This window comes from Macaca nemestrina, chromosome 9 (genome assembly GCF_043159975.1).
Source record: "Macaca nemestrina isolate mMacNem1 chromosome 9, mMacNem.hap1, whole genome shotgun sequence".
In the NCBI taxonomy this organism is placed as follows: Eukaryota; Metazoa; Chordata; class Mammalia; order Primates; family Cercopithecidae; genus Macaca; species Macaca nemestrina.
Window position 1 is genome coordinate 129,735,941 of NC_092133.1, and position 22,624 is coordinate 129,758,564.

At 44.2% G+C, this 22,624-nt stretch overlaps 1 protein-coding gene and 1 long non-coding RNA gene across 4 annotated transcripts in view; both read left to right on the forward strand.

Moving 5' to 3' along the window:
- LOC139356023 (uncharacterized) overlaps window positions 1–21,481 on the forward strand; it is a 48,259-nt gene extending 26,778 nt beyond the window's left edge. The window contains exon 2 of the long non-coding RNA XR_011607387.1: window positions 83–21,481. This is a non-coding gene — a long non-coding RNA (uncharacterized lncRNA). The remainder of the gene's footprint in view (window positions 1–82) is intronic.
- Window positions 1–22,624, forward strand: part of LOC105490635 (FERM domain containing 4A) — a 699,298-nt gene that overhangs the window by 196,759 nt on the left and 479,915 nt on the right. The window lies entirely within an intron of this gene.

Genomic DNA, 22,624 nt, shown 5'->3' on the forward strand with positions numbered 1-22,624 from the left:
GGGGATTTGAAAATGTTGAGTGGAGCAATGGTGTGAGATATATATACCTACATATGAATGATATTCCTCCCCATTCCCATAGATTTTGAGTTACAAGCATATAGAGGGAAGATGGATCCATAGAGAGAACAGGTCTAAGGAGAAAACTTTGGAACCACCAACATTTCAGAAGAACGCACATGAATAATTGAGTGGAGAAGAACCAGGAATGATGCCAAGGAAATGGGGGAAGAAAGAGTTTCAAGGAGAAGGGGCTGATGCCCGGCCTCAGAGGTTAAGTGGAAAGGTGGTACACAACTTAACATCTCACATCTTCAAAGTCCTCCCAAATGATAAGAGGGAAAATAACACCATCTCAATGGGTTGGAAGTGAGTATTCAATAATATGTACAAAATGCTCGAGACATTTCCTGACATATGCCAGGTACTGAAATCCTTGTTTAAAACGCATTTTCCGGCCAAGTGCGGTGGCTCACATCTGTAATACCATCACTTTGGGAGGCTAAGGCAGGTGGATCACTTGAGGTCAGGGGTTCAACAGCAGCCTGGTCAACATGGTGAAACCCCGTCTCTGCTAAAAATACAAAAATTAGCCATGTGTGGTGGTGCGTGCCTGTAGTCCCAGCTACTCAGGAGGCTGAGGTAGAAGAATCGTTTGAACCTGGGAGGCAGAGGTCGCAGTGAGCTGAGATCATGCCCCTGCACTCCAGCCTGAGTAACAGAGTGAGACTCCTCATCTCAAAATAAAAATAAAAATAAAAATAAAATAAAACAAAATAAAATAAGTAAAGTAAATAAAGTGCATTTTCCTCCTGCTATTCTGGAGACTTGGATTTAGGTAGCCTTCAAAATATATGTGTATATGATTTAATATGAATTATAAAGAAAATACACAATGCATTTGTGAAAGCCCATCTTCTAGTTATAGTGTTTCTAAATTGTCTAGTAATGTGTGGATATACACAAAGGTAAAGAAAAAAATTATGTGTAGAAAATTCGTAGAGATTAATATAGAGGGGTTTCTAGAAAGATAATTGAACCAAATCTGCTGTCCAGGAAGTCCAAGAGGAACAATATCTCTTATAGGAAACGTATTTGGCTAGGTTCTGTGACTCATGTCTGTAATCTCAACAGTTTGAGAGGCTAAAGAGGGAGGATTGCTTGAGCCCTGGCATTCAAGACTAGCCCAGGTAACATGGCGTGATCCCATCACTACAAATCACAAAAAAATTAGCCAGTGTGGTGGCATGCACCTGTGGTCCCAGCTACTTGGGAGGCTGAGGTACGAGGATCCCCAGAGCCCAGGAAGTCAAGGTTGCCGAGAGCCATGGTTGAGCCACAGTATTCCAGCCTTGGTGACAGAATGAGACCCTGTCTCAAAAAAAAAAAAAAAAAAAAATTCAAAAAAAAAAAGAAATATGTTTTTGATAGGATTTATTAACTTCTATGTTCAATAGATAAAAGGACATTACTTAGTCCATGACTTCAATCTTTAGTGTGGACCATTTAAGAAGTGGAATGATACAGTTGACTCAAATACAGACATTGTAAACTAAGTTATACTCATAAGATGCTTCTTATTTCATAGCCATTATATATCTGACATCATACCATTGTTATAACCATCGTTTGACTGCCAAATTCCAAAAATATAATTGGCTTTATTTGCCATGCACATTTCTTCCTGCTTCTGCTATTTTTATGTAGTAACAATACAAACAAGAATGATTACAAAAAATGTTAACAAACAATAGGACACAGATAGTTGCACTCAGAAAGAATGCTACTCATTGCATTAGAGCAAAATCATTGACATTCCTAGCCACGATGGATCACTTGGAGGTCAAGAGGTCTCAGGGAAGGGGCAAGGGTAGCCAGTCATTCCAGGGTATGCGGACCAGGACACTCAGGGCTCAAGGACAATGGCTATCTACAAACCAGTAGAAAAGTGTTCCTATATTTTAACAACCTATCGCAGTGATTGCACTACCTGAATATTACTGATGCCAGCAGTAGGTTAAAATTACTTGGCCCCCAATTTTTTTTTTTTTTTTTTTTTTTTTTTTTTTTTTTCCGAGACGGAGTCTCTCTCTGTCGCCCAGGCTGGAGTGCAATGGTGTGATCTCAGCTCACTGCAACCTCTGCCTCCTGGGTTCAAGTGATTCTCCTGCCTCAGCCTCCTGAGTAGCTGGGATTACAGGCGCATACCATCACGGCCTAGCTAATTTTTGTATTTTTAGTAGACACGGAGTTTCACCATGTTGGCCAGGCTGGTCTCGATCTCTTGACCTCATGATCTGCCTGCTTCGGTCTCCCAAAGTGCTGAGATTACAGGCGTGAGCCACCATGCCTGGCCCTTGGTCCCCAATTTTCTACTGGTCTATTATCCCAACAGCATTAGGAAGTTAGTAAAGCAGGTTGAATTTATTTATTTTGCTATCATTGCCATCAAACCTTTACTTCATAACTAGAAATAGATCATTATCTTTGTAGGAAGAGTCTGTAGAGAGGCTTTGTCAGCTGGACCCAGTAGGACTCAGCTGCTTCCTCCTGCCCGCCATATTGTGAGTCCTTGAGAGCAAAGGCACGTCTTGGTCACCTTGGTGTTTCCAATACTTGACACTGGGCCAGGCACATAGAAAGTGATCAATCAATGTTTGTGAATGAATGAACAAGTTTATTCTCGATTTCTTTAAGGTCCAGCACTGGTAGTAAATGCAATGACCCATTTTCCATTTATTTTAGGTAAATATGTTCTAAGCACTTTGGCCCCATTGGCTTGCCCAATAGGATGCCGAGGTGATTTTTGTATGTAACAACTGCCTTCCTATTGTGAAGGGCAGGCACACACTTGCTTACTGGCCAGGTGATTGCAGAGCAGCTCTGTTCAAAGTATGCTGGGATGCCTGTCTCCAAAATGCTTCCCAGAGTAAAAGCACTGGGGGCTTACATAATCTCATCTCATGAAAGTAAAAGAAAGAAAGAAGGGGAAAGAGGAGAGGCAGGGAAAAAAAATGCTTTTAGGTAGAATTAAAATTAAATTAGGGCATAGGGAAGGGGGGCAGGGAATGCCGTTGCATGTTAGGAGGTGTGAAAAACATATATGCAATTGATGGGTAATGAAGAGAGATGGTTGTGGGGTATGAACAAGAGAGAGATTCACCCAAGGAAACTGGGGTGGGGGAGGTGTTTACATTCAACAAGAACAGGTTCTCCTGGGCTACGTAGCATGAATTTTCATCATGCCTCTTACCTTCTCTACTCAACTTCAATCACTTCGCTCATATTAGCCAACAATTACTTGATGTTGAAATCAGTATGTGCTGATAGCATTCAAGTCAGAAGGCAAAATTCAAAGGATGGGGATCTGAATGGGAAAGGAAGAAAGAGAGGAAGACGCCAGACCAACTCAAAGCTTTCGTTCAGTCAAATGCAACACCTTTTTGTCACTCTTGGCTTCAAAACACGCACATTGCCAGGCAGAATTAAAAGCACAGATCAAATAGCTGTATGTGCTTGTGTGTAGACTGCAAATCTTGTTTCAGAGTCAGGATGCATCCTTCTGCTGGGCAAAGGGGAGTTATTCCTACACAGAAAGATGATTTTTAATGAACAAAGGTCTAAATTATGTGCATCCCATTCCAGTGGAAGGGAAGCAAGGCTGAAGTAGAGAGACTCCTGTAAAGGCAAGGCCTTACGAACATTTGCCCATGTCTGCTGGATCACCAGAGATCAGGAAAGCAGGATTCTTGGTGGCTTTGCCTCATGGCAGGGCTCTTGTTGAATTGGAATAATCAGCAAATGACAATAATTGATGAGGAGCAGGGGAGTGATATGAATCGTAAGAAAGTTACCTGGCAGTATGACGTGGACAAAAACGTGTATCCACAGGAGGTATACCATAATTTGGTATTAATTACCTGTGAACTCAAAAATATTTGAGACAGGTCTCAGTCCATTTAAGTTTTATCATGTGCGTCAGTGTGAAGAGACCACCAAATGGGCTTTGTGTGAACAATAAAGCTTTTTAATCACCTGGGTGCACGTGGGCTGAGTCCAAAAAGAGAGTCAGTGAAGGGAGATAAGGGTGGGGTCATTTTATAGGATTTGGGTAGATAAAGGAAAATTACAGTCAAAGGGGGTTTTTTCCTCTGGTAGCCAGGAGTGGAATCACAATGTGCTCAGTTTTTGAGCCAGGATGAGCCAGGAAAAGGAAATTCACAAGATAATGTCATCACTTAAGGCAAGCACTGGCCATTTTCACTTCTCTTGTGGTGGAATGTCATCAGTTAAGGCAAGGACCGGCCATTTTCACTTCTTTTATGGTGGAATGTCATCAGTTAAGGCAGGGCAGGGCATTTTCACTTCTTTTGTGATTCTTCAGTTACTTCAGGCCATCTGGGCGTATAGGTGCAAGTCACAGGGGATGCTATGGCTTGGCTTGGGCTCAGAGACCTGACAGGTTTATTTTGCCAAAGTTAAGAATGCAGCTGTGACACAGCCTCAGGAGATCCTGAAGACATGTGCCCAAAGTGGTCGGGGTACAGCTTGCTTTTATGCATTTTAGGAGGACAAGAGACATCAATCGATATGTGTAAGATGTACATTGATGTACATTGGTTCAGCCAGAAAAGGAGAGACAACTGGAAGCGGGGGTGGGGATGGGCAGGGGTGGGGTAGGTTCCAGGTCATGGGTAGATAAGAGACAAATGATGGCATGCTTTTGGGTCTTTGATCAACCTTTCACTGAGTACACAGTTTACAGATGAGATGGGGGGGGTGGGTAGCGGAATAGTCACTTCTGCCTCAGTCTGGCTCAGTAAATCTGCATTTTTACATAAACAATAGGGCAGAGGAAGCCATCAGACATGTATTTGCCTCAGGTGAGCAGAGGGATAACTTTCTGTCCCTGTGAAGATAAGCTACCATTTACATTTCAAGGGTGAAATTTAACAGAACTGTTTTGGGGTTAACGTAACCAGGTCCACAAGGACTTTGCTTGTGGGCAAATTGTGAGGGAGATATGTAGCCTTTTTATCTTTGTGGTTGTCATATTTAGGAGTAAACCGGGAGGCAGGTTTGTCTGATGCAGTTCATAGCCTGACTTTTCCCTTTGGCTTAGTGATCATGGGGTCCCGAGATTCATTTTCCTCTCACTTACGCCACTGGCAGCACCTGAGTTTCTCTCACTGTCTCATTCCTGTAAAATGCATAACACTAATTATGAGCACTTGGAACCTACTGATTCCTAGGGATTAATTAACAAGATGATAGGAAAACCTTAAACAGCCTGGCTAGACATGGCAGCCAGAGTCAGGGCCAACCTTGGTAATAAGCGACAGTCAGTGTTAGGGGGAACCACAGTGTGTTCAGAATAATTTGAACATGCATTTCAATATAGCATCTTTATTTGTGTGATTGTTAGAATATACAGTTTCTCACAATGCTAGGAATAATTTCTATGTTTTCCATGACCATTGTTTTCAGTCCAATGTTCTATTTGTGTTCAGTTTTCCTTATTTAACTCAACTAGATGCTATGCTATACAAGTTACTCCAGACAGAATAACCTATCTCTTGGCTACAGCAGATAGATGCAGGGCTTGAGGAAGTATATCCCACAAAATAAACTAAAGCACTTTATATTCCATAGGTGGAATCAGACATCATAGTTCAATTTGGTTTTTGATAAATATTTTCATAGAAAATATCATCTGGTGTTCCCCTTTGCGTCTGTGATATATCTTCATAGTCATATATGTTTTTCTGTGCTTGCACAAACCTGAATCTTCCTCATGTCTTTGTGAGAGTTCATCTCTGAACCCCTGTGCCTCTTGATAACAGAAAAACTTCAGCTGAATTACATTTAAAAGAGTTTAATTGAGCAATGAATAATTCACGAATCAGGCAGCCCCCAGAATCGCAGCAGATTCACAGAGACTCCAACGCAGCCACATGGTGGAAGAAGATTTATACACAAAAAAGGGAAGCGATGTACAGAAACTGGCAGTAAGGTATGGAAACAGCTGGATTGGTTACAGGATGGCATTTGCCTTATTTGAACACAGTTTGAACACTTGGCAGTCTATGAGTGGTTCAAGTATGGCTGCTGGGATTGGTCAAGACTCAGTTATGGTTACAGGCACATACTCCTAAGTTAGGTTTTCAATCTTGTCTGAACTATTAAGCTAGGTTACAGTTCATCCACAAGGACTCAAATATAGAAGTATGGAGTCCTTTCTCAGGCCATATTAAGTTTGCTTTAACTCTCTGAAAACTTGAAAAAGTGAATCTGAAAGCAGAATTTCCAGTTCAATACTGCTGATGGACAGCATGCTTGTTTTCTTACTTTTAAAACATTTCTTCATGAAACAATTATGGAAATAGAATTGTAGATTACATGTGCAACCTCTAGTCCTCAAAAGAAAATTAGTCCTTCAACATCTCCTCAATTTCCCTTTTATGTAATGGAGAAGGGCATTTTACTCTGACGTCAACTATAACAGGGTTTGTGGTCATGTGTTTTTAACCTTGGATGAGTCTTTATCTTTGGTAAACCTTCTGTTTTTCTTTTGTCACACTTGTTAACAGCCAGATAATGCTGTTTCATGCTTTTCCAGTCATTCCCTGGGTCTCCACACCTCCCAACTTCATTTATCTTTCTGTCTCTATGACTTTCCATCCATCCACTCACCCACCCACTTATCCACCCATCCATCTATCCACCCATCTATTGACCCACCCATCCATCCATTCATTTGTACCCCCATCTATCCACTCATCCATCCATCCACCCATGCACTCATCCATCCCTCCCTCATTCATCCGTCTATTCACCCATCCATCCATCTACCCTCCTACCCATCCATCTGCCCATTTTTTTCACCAACCATCCACCCATTCACTCATCCATCCATCCATTCCCCCATATATCCACATATCTATCCATTCATCCACCTGTCTCCCATCCATCCACATATCTACCCATTCACCCATTTATCCATCCGTCTACCCATCCATCCATCAATTCATCCACCCATCTATCCATACATCTATCCACACATTCACCCATTCACCCATTTATCTACCTATCCATCCATTCATTATTTCCAACTCTTGTTCCAAAAAGATTTCAAGACATGTTACAAAATATATGCTATACAGCAGAATGGGAATAAATAAAAAAAGACTAAGAGAAAATGGTAAAATGAAGCCCAAGATAAAGTCAGTCCACAAGACTATTTACCAGAAGGCTTGTAGAAATCATCAAAATGTAAATCACAGATATGGCTCTACCTTTTCTAGCAGTCAAAGCAAATAGGAGAAACCAGCCTGGCAAAGACTCAGAGGCTTCACAAGATAAACTCTAGTCAGATACCAAGAAACAAGTTCTTCAAACTTCACCTTATTTCTCCCTCTTCCTGTCCATCACCACATGCCCCCACCAAACTCTATTTTCTCATCTGAATTCATCATAGGTGGGACTAACTTTTCATTCCAGAGGTGGAGTTAGAGGTTGACCCCTTGTCCTCTAAATGATGGGCTTTTACTCAGAGAATACAGACTCATAAGATATGGTTCTCCAAGTCTTTGTGGAGAAGAAACAGGCAGATCCTAGACAAAAAGGGTAGTGAAGGTTGATTACTCCTCCCTCTCCATGCAGGATATGGCACGTGGGAATGAGAACAGGGAACAGAGTGGTTCTCTAAGAGAGCTTGGTCCTTCCTCCTCCAGCCAGCAAAAGACCAGTGTGTTTGCAGCCCAGACTCAGCAACTGCTGGAACTCTGAGGTCCCGCAGGCTTAAACTGTTCCCAGCCAAGGCCATCAGGACCTCCCCACGGTAACCAACTGGATGCAGTCCTGCTTCTTGTTGAGATGCCCAAGCATCTAGAGAGGGTGCTGCCATGCATAAGGGACCCACAAATGCCTTCAAAACATATGGCCAGATACCAGAATGACTATTAGGTTGGTGTAAAAGTAATTAGGTTGGTACTTTTACACCAACCTAATACATTCTCAACATCGCTTTGGTGCTTAAAAGCAAATTGTTTCATTATTTACTTGATACCAGTTTTACATTTAAAGCCTTCAGGCTTTAACAAAGTGGTATTTGCTTGAAGGCTTCATGACCCAAATAGCAATGTCTCAAGTGCTCTTTAGCAAAACGTCATCTAATCCAGCTAATTCAACTTCATTCACCCATATCATGTGCTAAATTGAAATCATTTTTATCAAAAATGCACTTCCTTCCACCATGAAATCTTGAACCAAATGTTCCTGAAGTTTGGTAAAAAACTAACTTACTCTTATTTCACTGATATTATCCTTATTCTGATCTTACTGATGAGGACGTGAGGATAAAATAGGATTAGCTCTTCATAAAATAGAGAATCAGGATGGATGACTTGTCTTTAGAATTCTAATGGTACCGGGAAATATTGTTGCTGAATCTGCTTGAAATGCACTCCTGTTGAGTAGCTCACCATAGGGCCAGACCATGCCTAAGGCAGGATAAAATAGTTTCCCTCCATTCATCATGTGACTCCCAGAGGGCAGGGCTTCCCACTAGCAGGCCCTCCAGCAGCTGGGCCTGCAGGGAGCCCCACAGTGGCCATGAGGTGTCCTGATCTTCAATTTCCCATACAGCCCTGGGCTGCCCACCTGCCATGTGCAAATAAAACTCCGTACATCAAATGAAAGGATTCAGAGAGGAAGAATTGGGGGTGGTGGGAAATACTCCAGATCTGCTGTCTCTGCTCTCCTCCTCCTCCCCTTTCCATGATTGAGAGTCCCATCACTTTCCCACGTGCACGTAGAGAACAAACAGGGGCCAGCCAGATTGGCAACAACCTCTGCGGAGTCACAGACACTAAAAGGGAAACATAGCTTGCTGTCTGCTCCCAGGAGACCCCAGGCAGCCCTCTCTACACTTGCTCTGCCCTCTTTTTCCCTCAATATTTCTCATTCTGGTTGTTAGATAACTTTGGGAGAAAACTGCGGCTCTGGGAGCTCCACCTGATTGGATGTTTAAGATGTTTAGTTTTTGTTTGTTTTGTTTTGTTTTGTTTTGTTTTTCAGATGTAGTCTAGCTCTATCACCCAGGCTGGAGTACAGTGGCATGATCTCGGCTCACTGCAACCTCCTCCTCCCAGGCTCAAGCGATTCTCCTGTATCAGCCTCCCAAGTAGCTGGGACTACAGCTGTATGTGCCACCACACCTAGCTAATTTTTGTATTTTTAGTAGAGAAGGGGTTTCACCATGTTGGCCAGGCTGGTCTCGAACTCCTGACCTCCGGTAATTTGCCCGCCTTGGCCTCCCGAAGTGCTAGGATTACAGAGGTGAGCCACCGCACCTGGCCTTATGTTTGAGTTTTATGCCTTTTGGTCAGGGAGAAGAAATTAGAAATTGCTGGTGTGACTGTGGACCACAGAGTAACTGTGAACAAAGCAGGGGTCTTCAGTCAGGGCAAGGGAAGTGCAGGTGTTTTGATCAGGATGAAGAGGTCCTTGTACGGTTAAAAGAAAAGGCCAGAGGTGCGTGATTTCAGCAGTCCAGCTCCCAGCCAGGACAGCTTCTAGCAGGAGTGGAAGGAAAGGAAGGGCCAGGCGTCTTGAGTCAGCTGAGTACAGAAAATAACCTCATTCATCTTGTGGCGTGATATCTTGTCTGCCTCTGTTTCCTGAGTCAAGATTTTAAAATATGTTTTTGTCTATGCCCAAATATCTTTTAATTGACTGACAAGTGGATCAGAAGCCTCAGAGGGAAGCCTGACATTCGTCACGGGAGTTGGGGCAGTCACATCATGGAGCCACAGGCACTTAACTAAGTTATGCTGTCTGTGTTGTTCATGTTTGGAATTTGTGTCTTTCCCGACAGTCTCCAGAACAGTCATACACAACTGGACTTTGTCTTCAAGACTGGGTATTGAACCAAGTGACTCAGGGAAGACAGCACCTAGAAACAATAGAGTGGCCGAGGGGGCACAGTGAGTTGGGCTAAGGAGCTAAAGCAACCAGAAGGTTGGCTTCACTTCTACCTCTGCCATCTTCTGTTCATTCTAGAGTTCCTCCCTTAAACGAAACTTCTGCGTCGCCTGAGCCTCTCTTCTTGCTGGTGGTTTCGCCCATCCTTGTATTTTAGGTGTGTTGTCATTAGGGGAGAGATTTGTGAATTCTGCGATTCATTGGTTCCTTTTTTTCTAGCAAAAATATAATTTGGGGATTTGCGTGGTTACATTCTCTACTACAAATGCTGCAGTTGGGAGCTTATGGTGTAATAGGGCCAATTAGAGGAGAACATGGAGGTGTTACATGGGAATTCCACACTCAGGTGCTGCTAACCTTTTCTGAAAGAACAGTAGTCCTTGCTTTCTCCTTCGGTGTCAGGCGTGCAAACCAAGGATACTAAGTTTCCACCACGGTGCATTATACTCAGACTGAAGTTTGAGCTCTGACTTGGGCTACAAGTTGAATCTCACTTTGGAGAATTTTTAAATTGTATGGAGGCTTAATCCCAAGCCAAACAGCTTGGACCTAATGAGAGCCAGGAGCTACAAAGTTTTGAGATAAATGTACAAAGCCTTATTTCCTATGTCAAATAAATAAACTCGTATTTACCGACACAGGCACGCAGATAGGGAGCAATGCCTATGCTTAGCTTGTACAGCTTACATGCAGTTTTTAGGTACTATGATTATCACATCACTTTTCAAATTTGAATAAGAAACTACCAACCATGTGTCAGTCTGCACTTAACAATATCACCGGGCACTGCTTTTTACACACCAAACATGGCAACAAATCCTAAAAAGAAACTTAAAAAGGTTTACTGTGGGCTGAGTCTGATGGCTCATGCCTGTAATCCCAGCACTTTGGGAGGCCGGGGTGTGAGGATTGTGTATGGCCGGGAGCCTGGGCATCATAGCGAGACTTCATCTCTATATAAAAAATTTTTAATTAGCCTGACATGGTGGCACGCACCTGCAGTCTTAGTTACTTGAGAGGCAGAGGTGGGAGAATCACCTGAGCTCAGGAGATCAAGGTTACAGTGAGCTATGATCACACCACTCCACTCCAGCCTGGGCAACAGAGTGAGACCATCTCTACAAAAATTAACAAATTAGTTTTTAAAAATAATAAAAAAATTTACAAAGGATATTTACTGTGGCCAGCGTCATGGAGTAAGGAGTCCCTGGTTTGGTGGAGGACAAAAGGTCTCTGGCTAAAGCAAAGGGAAGAATGGAAGGTATCTGTGGGCTCCCTCCATCTGTGAACATCACTAGGGACTCAGGAGGCTGGGAACCTTGGGCCGGAGAGCAAGGCAGGCCCACAAGCACTGCAGCAGCCAGAATCCAGTAAGTCACACCCTGGGAGGCAGGGAGTGAGAACAAGCCTAGGACTATAGCAAGACAACCAACAGGGCCACCACAGGGAAGAGGGAACAGAACATCTCGCCCCAGCTCCAGCCATGGAAAGCCAGGTGCCAGGTGCCCACAGATGGAAAATCTGGCAGCTTGCGGGCAAGGAAGTTTGCCAGTTTCAAATATCAACCATTGACTTCTCGTTGTTGAGTGTTAATTAAAGCTATTAATATCACCCAAAGGTCAGAGTTCCTGTCTTATATTTCAGATATTTCCCAGGAGTCCTGAAAGATTAGGGAATAGAAATACATAAACCCACGAAAATAGCACACAGAACTAATTACCCAAGGCGACTCATGCAAGACTCCACTGACAGGCATGTTAGAATGACCTTTCTTCCCAGGGTGCTGGTGCCTTGATACCTCTGTTTCCAGGGGCGGGTCTCCCACCCAGCAGATGGGCCTCCATTCCCAGCAGGGCATTGTCTAAAGTCTGGCTTCTGTCCTGGGTGCTGCCCTGGTATTGACCCTCTCTGTGATCTCTGACCTTAAGCTGGTTTCTAAATCAGTGATTCTAAATATGTTCTACAGCTCATATATATACACATATATATACACACATATATACACATATATATAAGCTCATATATGATTCGTATATATATGAATTATAATTGTGTTGTTTTAAATATTTAGTGATTTTTAATCAGTGAGCAACCTCAGAGAGATTTTTTTGTTTCATTGTTTTTCTAATGAATAAAGAAAAAAATGTTTCTCTGCCTTTGCTCCTTGAATTGCCAACTAGATATACTGTAATAAGGTACTTCACTATGGTTCACCGTGGAGGAGAAAGAGAGGATGATCAGAGGCTATTGAGATGGAAGCCACTGTTCATGGAAAGGTTGATTCTCATCAGGCAAGTCCTGGGTTTGGAGAAGATGTGGGGAGGGGAAGAGGAAATACGGTATTTGCGGGGGGCCACACCTGCACTGTTGCTATGCGAATTTGCATAAGCTTGCAAGGGAAGCTTATTTTCTCAGCTAGAAAACAAAACACATCATACATGGTTGAGTCTGTCTCCAGGACCAGCGTGCCTTCCATCCAGGCACCCATCCATGCACCCAGCATTTTTTCAGGTTCTTTACCTCATCTGACTGTCACAACTCACGGGTGAGAGTGTAGGGGTAGATGGGAGGAAGTGAGGTTAAAGGAGCGCTGAGGCCATGCTGAAAGTGGTGTCAAGTATGATAGTGATGATGATAATGGTGGTGGTAATGATGAAGGTATTTAATATGCATGTGGTGCTTTGCAACCTACAAGATGTTGGCATGTGCATTTTCTTGTTACAAAACTAGGAGACTTGCCTGCAGTAACATACGGCCCACTGAGTTGGGAGGCAGAAAAGCTTATATCTTAGATTTGCTGAAGTATGATACGTAAATCCATGCACAAACAAGCAAATGTATTGTATTGTCACAGGAAAAGTATGGCAAATTTTGCATCAGATTTGAGTGCCCAGGACTCCTGAAATATGGCTATGCTAATAGGGCTTGCCCTCAAGACCTTCACATTTGAGTGGAAGGGAGACCATGTATACCTATAATTTTATGTAACCAGAAAGCAAAATATGCTGGGCGGGGTGGCTCATGCCTCTAATCCCAGCACTCTATGGGGCTGAGGTGCACAGATTACTTGAGCCCGGGAGTTTGCGACCAACCTGAGCAAAATGATGAAACCCTATCTCTACAAAATATACAAAAATTAGCCAGGTTTGGTAGCATGCATCTGTAGTCCCAGCTACTCAGCAGGCTGAGGTGGGAAGATTGCTTGAACTCCGGAAGTGGATGTTGCAATGAGCTGAGATTACGCCACTGCACTCCAGTCTGAGTGACAGAGTGAGACCCTGTCTCAAGAAAAGAAAAGAAAGAAAGAAAACAAAATATAAATATGATGGGGAAAATGGCTCAAACCATAAAAGAGGCTGGGGATAATTGAGGAAGGCTTTATCGTGATGGAATTTGAACTGATTTCTGAAGGATGGATTCCGAGAGGAGGATATGGACCAAAGTTGTTTTGAGGAGGGAAATATCTTGAGCACAATCTTGCAGAGAAAACATGCCCATTTTAAGTGTTAATGAGTGGTTCAGTCGGGACATAGAGTCAGGAAGAGAGCTCTGAGTGAAAAGGCTAAAAAGATAGCCATTCCCACAGTGACGGGTCTTATACGCACAGGCAGACACTATCATTATTCCGTTTTTCAGATGGGAAAACTGAGGCACAGAGAGGACAATGTCAGAAAGCCAGGAAGCGAATCTAGGCCATCTGGCTCTAGTGCCATCTTCTTCAATGCTCTCTTAAAGGACCTCTTCTCCAGGCTCTGAAAACCTTCTCCATCTTTCGCTTCCCCGGAGTACAGCGAGGCCTCCTGTCTACCTCGCAGGACGGGGACTCAGAACACTAACGCCAACTCAAACTAGTTTTTATAAAAGAAGATGTATGACCTTGCAAAGCAAGAAGTGCAGAGGTCAGGTGAGAGCCAGCACTGGCTAATTCAGCAGCTCAGCAGGAGCTCCAAGGACCTGGGCATTTTCCCACCTCTCCAGGCCACCCTCCTCCACCTCCACCTGAATGCTGAGCCTTTGCCTAGTTTCTTCCCTGATTTCAGTTCAAGTAACGTTTCCCAGGGGCAGCCTTTCCTGCCTCCCTCCTGTGGTCAGTCCGTTTTCCCAGCTGTTGGATCACACCTGGGTTTGCTGCACTTTCCTTTATTACATGATGCTGCAGTTAATGTCAGCCCTCCCTGTTAGACTCTAAGCTCCATGAGGGCAGGAACTGTGCATTCTTGCTCATTATTGCAATCCTAGAGTCTGCCACTCAAATATCTGTGAAGTGAGTGAATGACAGCTCTGTGCAGGGCCAAGGAACCCGAGCCACAATAAACATGCCACATTGCAGACAACTCATTGTGATTCTTTCTCCTCTGGTGCACATTTTTCCCTGAGGCACATTCCTATTGATTTCGTACCCCCAAGAACTATTCTCCTTCCTCCTTCCTATAAAACCCACATTTTGTTCAGATAGTCGCCCAATCCCCTCTGCAAGGTGATTCAGATTATACTTCTACCTTGAGGCATTTCACTAGAAATTGCTATCAGCCCAGGGGTGGTCCAGGATCTGAGGTGATGCAAGCTAATGAAAGGGAAGACGTATTCTATGCATTGGAAGAAGGTGGTTGGAGGTTAGCAGGGTGCTGGTTTCCCCAGCTGCTGCTGGTGGTCATCATGTAGCCAAGGTATCGCTAGTGCCTATGGAGAAAGTAGAGGGACTGGAGAGAAACTGAGTAGGTAAAAGTGGGCAAGGCAGGCCAGGCATGGTGGCTCACACCTATAACACCAGCACTTTGGGAGGCTGAGGCGGGCAGATCACGAGGTCAAAAGATCAAGACCATCCTGGCCAACAGGGTGAAACCCCGTCTCTACTAAAAATACAAAACTTGGCTGAGTGTCGTGGCATGCGCCTGTAGTCCCAGCTATTCAGGAGGCTGAGGGAAGAGAATTGCTTGAACCCTTGAGGCAGAGGTTGCAATGAGCCAAGATCACACCACTGCACTCCGGCCTGGGCAACAGAATGAGACTCCACCTCAAAAAAAAAAAAAAAAAAATCGTGGGCAAGGTTTGGTGATGTGTGGGGACATAAGGGATAAGAGAGAAGATGGTCTTAGAGAAATCTCTAATTTTCCCTTTTGGACAATTGTATGGATGGACGGATGGATGGAAGTTCCAATCACTGTGATAGAAAACACTGGAAAAAATAAGATTCATCCAGGCAAGTCTTTCATGCACTGTTTCATCATCGGTTTAATAAATGAAATGGAGTTAGAGTTCATCTCAGCCTCTTGTTTGCTTCTGTCATACTGTGTTGTACCCTGTTTGTTTGTTTTTTATCACATTCCTCCTGGTAGCAGACTTACCTACTAATGCTTGCACTTTCTCCTTATCAGCCCGGAAGTTCTGAGATAGCAGGAGCCGTGTGTGTGTGTGTGTGTGTGTGTGTGTGTGTGTGTGTGTGTGAGAAAGAGAGAGAGACTGGATTCCCCACAGCACATTATTGTTTATTCCATAGTCAGTGGTAGATAAATACTTACAGGATTTAGCTGGGCTCCAGCATTGTGGGGGTCAGATAACCAAATTTTGGTGGACCAGTTGCATTCTAACCTTAGAGCAGGCGAAACGCCCCTCTCACCCAGATTGTGCCTCTTCTTCATGCTGGTATGTTTAAAGAGGTCATCCAGCAAGGTTCTTTAAATGGATATTGGACCTTTGCAAGTCTCAGTCTGCTTGGCAGGGTGACTGTGTCTCTGAATGTCCTGGAAGGAGGCTTGTCCTCCTCTTGTCTTTGGGTGAATGTACCCCTCAGGAAGGCAGGGATACACGCACCCCCTTCCTTGTTAATGGGTTTGCAATTATTTTGGCAGATCTAAAATCATATTTCAAAGGCAGTGGAGAAGCAGCTGGGGACATTACTTGTAATTGTTTAATATTGTTATCACATTTGCTTACAAGAACAGAGAGGCAAGCTACCATCAATCAGAGAATGGCATAGTCATCGACGGTGATCACCGTGCATGCGTTGGAATGTCATGGCAACTGTCCCTTAGTCCCGGACTTGATTACTTCTGCTGCATTCCTGTGATAGCTGAGTTGCTTCATTAACTTTACTTTCGTCTACCTCATTTGTAAAGGAGAAGCTAGAAAACAGCACTACACAGGGCTCCATGCACTGAAAAACTGACATTATCAAAGGACGCACTCTCTTCTCTCTTTCTGTCCTTTTCCAAATGCTGTCTATAATCATATTCAGTCGCTCATGGATGTTATCATGGGTCACCAAGGAAGGGCTTAACCAGAAGTGAAAAATTACACACATTCTAAACATGCCTTTTTACAGGTGAGAAAAATTAGGCCAGGAAAGGTAATGTCGTGTTGGATACAATCCCTTTTGGTGATCAGTCACCCTTGGGTTCAAATCTCGATTGTAAAGCTTGTTACAGATTGAGCCACTTAATTTCTTATTTTTGTTTTGTTGTTGTTGTTGTTGTTGTTGTTGTTGTTGTTGTTGTTGAGACAGTGCTTTGCTCTGTTACCCAGACTGGAATGCAGTGGCGTGATCTTGACTCACTGCAACCTCTGCCTCCTAGGTTCAAGAGATTTCTCCTGCCTCAGCCTTCTGAGTAGCTGGGATTACAGGCACCCACCACCGTGCCTGGCTAATCTTTGTATTTTTAGTAGAGATGGGGTTTCACCATGTTGGCCAGGCTGGTCTCAAACTCCTGACCTCAGCTGATCTACCCACCTCGGCCTCCCAAAGTGCTGGGATTACGGGCATCAGCCACCATGTCCAGCCTACTGAAATTCATTTGTGCCTCAGTTTGCTTATTCTGTGAAATGGGGGTAATAGCAGGTATCCTGCAGGGCTGTTGTGAGAATTACAACTCAGGCAGTGATCATGGCACCTGGAACACAGGTGTTTAGTACCCAGGTGCTGTAATTATCTCTAAGCTCACAAAACGAGATTTTGAGGAAGCTGGAATTAAAACTTGTGTCTCCTGACTCTGATCTGGTTGGACCACACTGCTGTGCTTGAATACAGAGTCCCTGGAGACTCTCAGGGAGGGCGTTTGTAACACCTGCTCAGGACAGTTTCATTTACTTTGTACCCAGAGACTAGCATTGCACAGGTTGCCAGAAGTATTACTCATGTGAATTGGTGGACTTTTGGTCAAATATTTGCCCTAAACCCAGGTTTCTACGGCATTCTATGGAACCCTCTGCATCCTTCTACGGGACGTTGGAGAAGCAAATGGTTTGCACAGTGAGTTGCAAATAAAATGGCCAATCTCAGCATGAAAGGTTCAAGATGTTACCTAAATGAGGGTGCAAACCACTCTATTTAGATAGATACAAGCAAACTTGAGTGACCACTGAGCCTGCTGGAAACAAATAACATGCTATGTAAAGGCTTAGTAACAGTGATGGATATTTGAACTTGAATTTAACCTCCAGAACAGTTCTGTGGCCTCTCCCAGGAACAGGAGTCAAAGCACATCAGGATTCTTGAAGGCTCTGAAAGGTGAATGAGATTTCTAGTATATGTCAAGACTTTTCCACTGAAGAAGGGCTTTGTGTATAGAGACTTAGAAAGGAGACCAAGCTTTGCACCTTCACTACCAGAAATAAAGATGGGGGACTGCCCAATTAAGTGGCCCTAGAGATTTAGCCAGGAGCTTGAGCCTTCTGGAGAAATCCAGTTTTCCTATACAGGAAGAAAGCTAGGAGTTTTCTGGCCCCGTGTGTTCTGGCTTTGTTTTCGTGAAGCTATCCCTCCCAGCTGGCAAGAGAAATGGAATTTCATGCAGTTGCTGAAAACTTCATCCAGAAACCCAAAGATGCTGGCACGAAGGAAAACTTCTGGGGCAGAGCTGGAATGATGGCCAAGCCTGTGCCTGCAGGGGGTCTCTGGGAACAGGACTGGCTCGAACTCACAAGACTGGCTCGAACTCACAACCTCTCAGTATACAAGAAATGTTGCAACAGTTTCACTCCAGTTGACTGCCTACCTCAGCAACTTCCAAGGGTCTTGCAGCCTTGGTGGTTTTCTGGTTTGTTTTTGTTTTTGTTTTGCAAACAGTTTAGAAGGTTTTTTTATATTGAAATTTCCAAATAGATTCAAAAATAGAATAGTATAATGAAGTTCCTTATATTCATTCCCCAGCTTCTCTAAGCATCAAATAAGTACCAATGTTCTGTACCACTGTAGGATGATGATAGTTAACAATAATATATTAAATAGTTTCAAATGGCTAGAAGGAAGATACTGAATGTTCCCAACACAAGGAAATGATAAATGTTTGAGATAATGGATATGTTAATTGCCCCCATCTGATCGCTATACAGTATATGTATTGAAACATCACTATAAAGCCTGAAATGGTTTGGATCTGTGTCCCCACCCAAATCCTGTGTTCAATTGTAATCCCCAGTGTTGGAGGTGGGTCCTGGTGGGAGGTGACTGGTTCATGGGGGTGGTTTCTCATGAATGGCTTAGCACCATCCCGCTTGGTCATGACAGTAAGTGAGGTCTCGTAAGAACTGGTCATTTAAAAGTGTGTAGCCGGCCGGGCGCGGTGGCTCAAGCCTGTAATCCCAGCACTTTGGGAGGCCGAGACGGGCGGATCACGAAGTCAGGAGATCAAGACCATCCGGGCTAACACGGTGAAACCCCGTCTCTACTAAAAATACAAAAAATTAGCCGGGCGTGGTGGCAGGCGCTTGTAGTCCCAGCTACTCGGGAGGCTGAGGCAGGAGAATGGCGTAAACCCGGGAGGCGGAGCTTGCAGTGAGCTGAGATCCGGCCACTGTACTCCAGCCTGGGTGACAGAGCGAGACTCCTCTCAAAAAAAAATAAAAATAAAAATAAAAAAATAAAAGTGTGTAGCCACCCTCTCTCACCCCCCATCCCACTTGCTCCTTCTCTACCCGTGTGATATGCCTGCTCCCCCTTCACACTCTGCCATGATTGTAAGTTTCCTGAGGCCTCCCCAGAAGCAAAGCAGATGCCAGCATTATGCTTCCTGCACAGCCTGCAGACTCAGAAACCAATTAAACCTCTTTTCTTTATAAATTCCCAATCTCAGGTATTTCTTTATAGCGACGCGAGACTAGACTAATACACACCCCATTAGTATGTACAATTATTTGTCAATTAAAAATGTTTTTTAAGTATTAAAAAAACCATGTAAGCTTGGTGGCTTTTTATGGCAGGGCAAGAACATGTGTCAATCTGCCACAAGTCAGTCTTGTAATTGATTTTAGCAATGGCTACTTTTGAGTCATGTGATGCTTTATATGCATTATCTCGTTTAATCCACACAACATCTTTACAAAGCAAAGGCTTTGATTTCCATTTAACAAATGGAGACAATGCAGCTTAGAGAGGTTAGGTAATTTGCTCAGGGACAGCGTTGTTAGGGGATGAGCTAAGGTTAGAAGCTAGGTCTCTCTAATGTCTACAGGTGCACTTTCTAATAGTATAACAGTACTAGCTAATGCTAGTAGAAAACTATTCTGTGCCAGACACAGCCTTTCCATACCTTGGCATAATCCTTACTGCAACCTTCTCAGGTTGCATCACTAGCATCCTTCTCATCACTAGCAACCTTCTCATCACTAGCATCCTCTCCATTTAACCAACGAGAAAATGGAGGCATGAGGAGTATAAGTAACTTGTTAGTTTCCAGAGTTGTGGGTGGGAAAGCCTAGGTTCAAAGCCAGCTGGAATGGCCCCCAAGTGCACACTGTCAACCCTGAAGCCAGTGGTTTTCAGCAAGGAGTCCCTGGAATGCTAGCATATACATGCTCTTAGGCTTGTTAGACATACAGGTTTTCAGGCCTGACCAGTAAAATCAGAAGTTCCAGGGGAGGAGGGAGCAACCTGGGCCTTCTGAGATTCTGAGACCTGCTCCAGGGATGTTGCTTTGTCCTTTCACACCTCTCAGTGGCATTCACTCCAGATAACAGGTGACTGTAGCTCATAGCCTTTCTCTTAAAATCTTACTCCTCAAAGCCTGGTGTGTAAATATAAGCAACATTAGCATCACCTGTTGGATTGTTAGAAATGCAAAGTTTCCAGGCCCCATTTCAGGCCCACTGAATCAGAATCTGTGTTTTTTGTTTTTTGTTCTGTTTTGAGACAGAGTCTCGCTCTGTTGCCCAGGCTGGAGGGCAGTGGTGTGATCTTGGCTCACTGCAATCTCCACCTCCCAGGTTCAAGCAATTCTCCTGTCTCAGCCTTCCAAGTAGCTAGGACTACAGTTGCACGCCACCATGCCCAGCTAATTTTTGTATGTTTACTAGAGACAAGGGTTTCACCAGGCTGGCCAGGCTGGTCTCAAACTTCTGACCTCAGGTAATCCACCCACCTCAGCCTTTCAAAGTGCTGGGATTACAGGCGTGAACCACCATGCCTGGCCAGAATCTGTGGTTTAATGAAGTCCCCAGGTGATTCATATGCACATTACAGGGATAAGGTACATGACAGGGTGAGGCACACTGATCTAGGTTACAGCAGGGTGAGATCACACCCGGAAGACTTCTCTTAAATCCCATTGCTTCTCAGTCAGGGAGGAGAGGAAAGCTGCTGTCCGACAGCCAGTCAAGGTGCCCACACTCAGTGCCATGTGAAGGGACATCAGCCAGGAGACACATTTTGCAGCTAGCAGGTTGTGTGCTGGTTAAGGCAAGAGTAGCTGCTGTAATGGATAGACCCACTACATCTCAGTGTCTTCATGACATAGATGTTTATTTCTCACTCATGTAAAATCAAAGCAGCAGGGAGGGCTCTGCTCCCCAAAAAACTAGAAGTGATCCCAGTTTTTCCCCCTCACCCTCCACTAACTGCAAGGAAAGGTGGAAAAGCCATGCTCAGGAAGAAGGTTTGGGGAACAGTCACCAGTCTCTACTGTAGTTCACTGGAAACATTTAGCTCACATTGTTCATTTATTCATTCAATGAATTAATAATCTACTGAGTAGTGAATAAGATCGACTTATACATCCATGCATTCATTTATTCATTCAGCAAACATTTGCTAGCAGCTGCTGTAGGGAGGAGCTTGAAATACCAAGAAACTTGGCATCTAGAGGGAAGCAACCTGCATGAGTGCCCTGGGAATACGGGAGAGGGTATTGGTATCAGGCAGGGAACTCAAGGAAGGCTTCCTGAAGGAAGTGACACTGAACTGAGTTTAGACCTAAGAAAGAAATAAACTAGGCAGAGGGACATATGAAGACTAAGACTTCAGGAGAGAAAAAGCAGTGTGTGTAAAGGATGGAGGAACTCGGCTTGGGAAACAGATGTTGGTAGGCTGAATGGTGGTGTCAGGGATGATGGAGATATAAAGGAATATAATTCAAAAATGGCTGATTTGCCTGTCTCCTGGGAGACGGGGGAAAGTGGACCCTCTTTCAGGCCCATCCGGGCAAGAAAAGATGCAAATAGCTCTGTCCACACACTTACCTGTCATCCTCATGCCTAGTTGCCCAGGAAAAAAAAAAAAAAAAGCAAATGACATTGAACTTCCTCCCTAAAGTGCCCTTTGTAAGTCTGCAAGAATCAAGGGGCAAGCTGCTTCAAATTAACCCATATTTTATAGTCCTGGAACAGCTGTCACCTGCTCTGCCCTGGGGAATTCATTACCTAACAGAGGGATATACACATTCCACATATTCCCTCAGCCTTGCTTGGCCATGGGCTTTCTGAGAAGTTGGAAATCACATCTCCTCCAAATTGTTACCCCCCTAAATAAGTCCCTTGGAAGATTGGTAGGGCAGGATGCAAAGTTCTGTCCTTCATAATTAGGGAGTGATTAATTATTTAATCAGAGCAGATAGCCCACACAATGTCACCTCCTCCCATTTGTTGGGCAACAGGCCCCCATTAATCACACGTCCTAACATTCTGCATGCAAAAGAGACAGGTGGATTTGAAGCTTGGTGTTGTGATAACCTCACTACTGCTCCCTGATCTGCTTCCAAATGCTGCCAATGTGTTAGAGCAAACATCACCATCACCAGCCCAGGCTTCATTCCTAGATGAACATCTTAGGAAGGGGAACGTTATATCTGCACATCAAGGAATCTCGCTCTGTCCCTTCTCCTCCTTCAGGTCCCCGGGATTTGGCCCCACAGTTCTGTCTCCTGCTGATCACGGGTTCTTGTCCTGCGGGTGGAGTTTTAAGCTTGTTTGAGCGGATAAACCCCTCACTTTGCACCTCTTCATTCTGTCCTAAGGACGCTCCTGATAGGTGCTTTTCTAGCACCTCTTCATTCACGGAAGCTTCAGCCCAAGTGCCAGCAGGGGTGGAAATGAGTCACCCTCTGCTGTGTCTGTCACCCTCTGACATTGAGGGCTCATTTGCCCTGCTCTGAGTGCTTACAGGTGACTCTTGTGTTCCTTGGAACCACTCATGGCCACCTCTTGATCTGCATGCTCAATTGGAAACCAAGACCTCCTCCAACAAAGGCCTACTCAGGCCACTGGGGTTCTTAGCTCATCCCTGGAGAAACACATCTGGCTGGATGTGCAGGAAGGAAACTCATTAAAAGGTTGGTCACTCAGGAGGTCATGGAATTTCCAAGAGAGCCAGAGAGTTGTGGGGATTCAGGATTATATGGTCAGTGATACAGTTTGGGTGGGGCCCTACCCAAAT